At 39.9% G+C, this 3,791-nt stretch overlaps 1 non-coding gene across 1 annotated transcript; it reads left to right on the plus strand.

Moving 5' to 3' along the window:
• Positions 1 to 2,756: 2,756 nt before the first annotated feature.
• Trnar-ucg (transfer RNA arginine (anticodon UCG)) lies at positions 2,757 to 2,829 on the plus strand. The gene has a single exon. It is a non-coding gene; the product is annotated as a tRNA-Arg (tRNA).
• The last annotated feature ends 962 nt before the right edge of the window (positions 2,830 to 3,791 follow it).

Genomic DNA, 3,791 nt, shown 5'->3' on the forward strand with positions numbered 1-3,791 from the left:
TACGTTTCCGAGGAGCCACATCAGAAACATTCGAGATTGAGACAGGCCTCAGACAAGGGGATGCTCTCTCATGTGTTCTGTTCAATGTCATCTTACTGAAAGTAACAAAAGAGAGTAGGCAACAGGAGAGGTCTGGACTACGGATGGACGGTAACTTCAATTATCTCGCATATGCAGGTGACGTAGTACTACTAAGTGAATCAAAGCACAAGTTGAAATAAATGTACCAGAAAATGGACAATTATGCACAGAAAGCAGGGCTAAAGGTGAATCGAGACAAAACATTCATGCAATTAGGAAGAAGACACGAGCAGGAAGAATTTCTTGAGATAGATGGCAAGAGGTTCAAGAGAGTACACCAGTTCAAATACTTGGGATCTTGGTTTACCACGGACAACAACGTAAAAATGGACATCAAGGAAAGAATAGTAGTGGGAATGAAATGCATGCTCGCTCGGCTCTAAATCGATCTCAATGAACACTAAGATGAAAATCTACAACACAGTGTATGTCCAGCAGTAATGTACGGTTCAGAAACATGGAGCATGACTAAGCGAGAAAGGGAGAAACTATTAATATTTTAAAGAAGAGCAATGAGGAAGATATGGGGACCAGTTTTAGATAACGAAGAATGGAGGAGGAGGAAAAACGAGGAAATCTACCTTCTGATGCGACAACTGATTCACTAGATCTTGCTCAATATCAGTCCATCTGAGAGAAACTTGTGCTATGAAACATGTAAACTCCATACTTTTAAGAGTTCTGACTGCTCCACAACAGAAGCTTCTGAAGCAGAAGACTGTGAGTATCAATCTGTCTTACGTTTCCAAATGAATGTTGTAAAATTTCTAATTTAAGTCGGTTTGTGAAAGATTCAAAGTCTTATTACTCTAACTGTATATTTTTCTAAGTGAAGTGGGCACCACAGTACCAATTTTAGTGTCTGTTTGTGACTGATTCAAAATCCTGTTACTCAGAATACATTCTTAGTGCAGGATGTTAGGGGCAGCTCTTGTCCGCAATGTTAACACGCCATATTCTGGGAACAAGTCTTTAACCCACTTCAGTTTCTCCACCCATGCCTGACAGATTCTCTACGTAGGATACACTTAGAAGATGATGAGAGCGTAGTTCACGCTGTAAAAACAAGGCTGCGAACACAAAAGCTTTTACCAACAGGGAATACACGCTCTTACACAATGTTGGCGTGACATAGACTGTCAAAAAATTATGGGGGATTATTTATTGAATTAGTCTCTTAGTAAGTCCTTGCCGATATTGAAATACATTCCACAGATTGTCTAGGAAGCTTGTCTTGAACTAGGTGTGCGGAGATAATAAAACTGGCACTAGGTGGTAAGAGGTGGAGGAGAACTTCAAACCAGTTTTAAAACTGGTGACTATAAAAAAATCTCACGTGGCCACAAGAGATGAACAATAATAGCGATCCTGAAAGCAAAAACCTAACATACTGGAATCTAAGTTTTGCTAAAAACGTATATCTCACGGTAAAAGAACACTTGGGCCGTTATGAACAAGCAGTCTCATTAACTACTCACAACAATAATTAGAATCATATGAAGTATATCTTTTTTAAGATTGCGTAGATAAAAAAGAGCCATTGTCTGCATACTCTGAATAAAATGGACTGGATATGAAGCGCCTCAAAAGAGTGTGCAGAAATAAATCTTTGTAGAGAACAATGAGCTATAAGTCTTTAGTAAGAATACTGGGCTAAGGAAAGACGGGTAGAAATACAGCTAACAATCCAGTGAGGAAACGTAGATAAAAATTGCTGTCCGTATGTGACGTTGACAGAAAAGACAGAGTCGAGTCCCAAAAACGATAGAAAATGGTGATTATGGTGGTTGCCCATTTATTATGATCGTGCCACAATCTGTCTGCTATCAGAGGAGAGCGAGGCACCAGGAGAGAAAAGATATCTGTGCACAAACGCAAAACGAGTAGCCAAGACCTAATGGCAAACATAAGCCGGCTTATTGTCAGTGTGGTAAGTGGGTTAATGTTTGTAGTTCAGGCTGTAGCGTCGGTGCTGCTGCAACTTTCCCGGAACGGTGAAGTAGGTTTAGTTAGGGCTCTAAACTTCCAAGTTTATAGCGCCCAGTAAAATGGGGAGGGGGAAGGGAAGAGACTGATCACGACTGCTTCGAAGGAGAGCAAACACCACGCTGTCCTTTTTTATTACGCTTACGTTAGGGAAGAACACCATTTGGATTTCCAGTTGATACCTTCAGTGGTGGGACTTGTAATATGCCGATTTTCACGATACAGCTCTGAAATGTAGAGAAGCTGTATTTTCTTTCTTGTCATCGGAATTACGACCTTCATAGTTCGATTAGTGCGGCCCATTTTAAGTCGAAGTCGCCATATCTGGTGCCTGAATGTCTGCTCGTTCTGGTAGTTACTACGTCAGTGCACTGTGATAAGCGTGTGACGCCAACGTTTAACAAAAATTTTGAATAATGTAGAAACATTAGGCTCGTTATTATGGAAATATCAAGCGCGTCTAATAATCGTAGATGTGGTGAGATATGGCCTTTACTGGTGATGCACGTCTTCGACTGAGAGCGTGAGATGGTACACTTACTTCAGTCGCTCACCATCGGCTGCAGGCCATCCAACATGAATCAATAAAAATAAATCCACGACTTTGTTAAATTTCCAATATCTTGAAATAATGAATGGCCATGAAGGAGTTCGTATTGATACATCTGTATAGCATATGTATGTAGCCCGACCGTGTGGCCTAATGGATAAGGCGTCGGACTTCGGATCCGAAGATTGCAGGTTCGAGTCCTGTCACGGTCGAATAATTTTTTACTAGCTTATTGTGTAGAAGGGCTATCTGCTTCTTGGTATCGATGATAAGTGAGTAGCCAGAAGAGCAGTAATAACCGCAGTTAATACATTGCGTAGTGTACAGGTCGAGAAGTGCGAACGAAGTGACATCACCTTACAAAAGTAATTGAAATTAAGCTCTCATAAAATAAAGTATGTAGCATCCAACTGTTATGCAACACATTACGCACAGTGAAAAAATCAGTCTATATTGAAGCCAATGTAATATTACTTGTTCATGTGTATCTTGGATCCGTACAACTGCATTCGAGGCGTCTATAAGTCTCTGTGGAGGTGAAGCATATAAACATTGCTGTCTGTACGTAAAATAGATACTAAACGATTAAATTTAACTTTTGTGACAAACAGAATTGAATATTTACGTGTTAGTTGTCAATCAGTATGCCGTTTTTTGATCATTAGAACGCACTGACCTGGGGCAGGCAAAGGTGTAATGTCTAGATAGTTTCTCAAAAAGACCATTTCTTTCGGCATCATCTCTCTCAAGAAACATGAAATATGGGCATCTAATTCCCGTGCTTTTCCTACCCCGCCTTGTTCAATCTAAGCCTGTGGAAGTCATGATATGTCCATACTTTCATGTATGTACGAATTTCAAAGAAATGAAGAAGTATATCCTCTGTTTACTTGGAGAACTATCCTACTATTTGGCTAAATTAACTAAAAAAATAACAAACAACGTATATTTAGATCAGGATGGACTGTGATTTAAAACCATGATTTGCGAGGCCAAGAGAAGTGCTTTACGGCTTCTGTGCTCCATTTAGCGTTGTGCAGTAATGATTAATAAATAAGGAACAAAATGAAGTAAGTAATTACCGACCCGAAAAGTATGTCTCAGCACCTCTATTACAGAGGTTTACTATCTATGCATCGGTTAAGCTAATAAGTTGCGGTCGAGTAAGAAAGCT

This window comes from Schistocerca serialis, chromosome 1 (assembly GCF_023864345.2).
Source record: "Schistocerca serialis cubense isolate TAMUIC-IGC-003099 chromosome 1, iqSchSeri2.2, whole genome shotgun sequence".
In the NCBI taxonomy this organism is placed as follows: Eukaryota; Metazoa; Arthropoda; class Insecta; order Orthoptera; family Acrididae; genus Schistocerca; species Schistocerca serialis.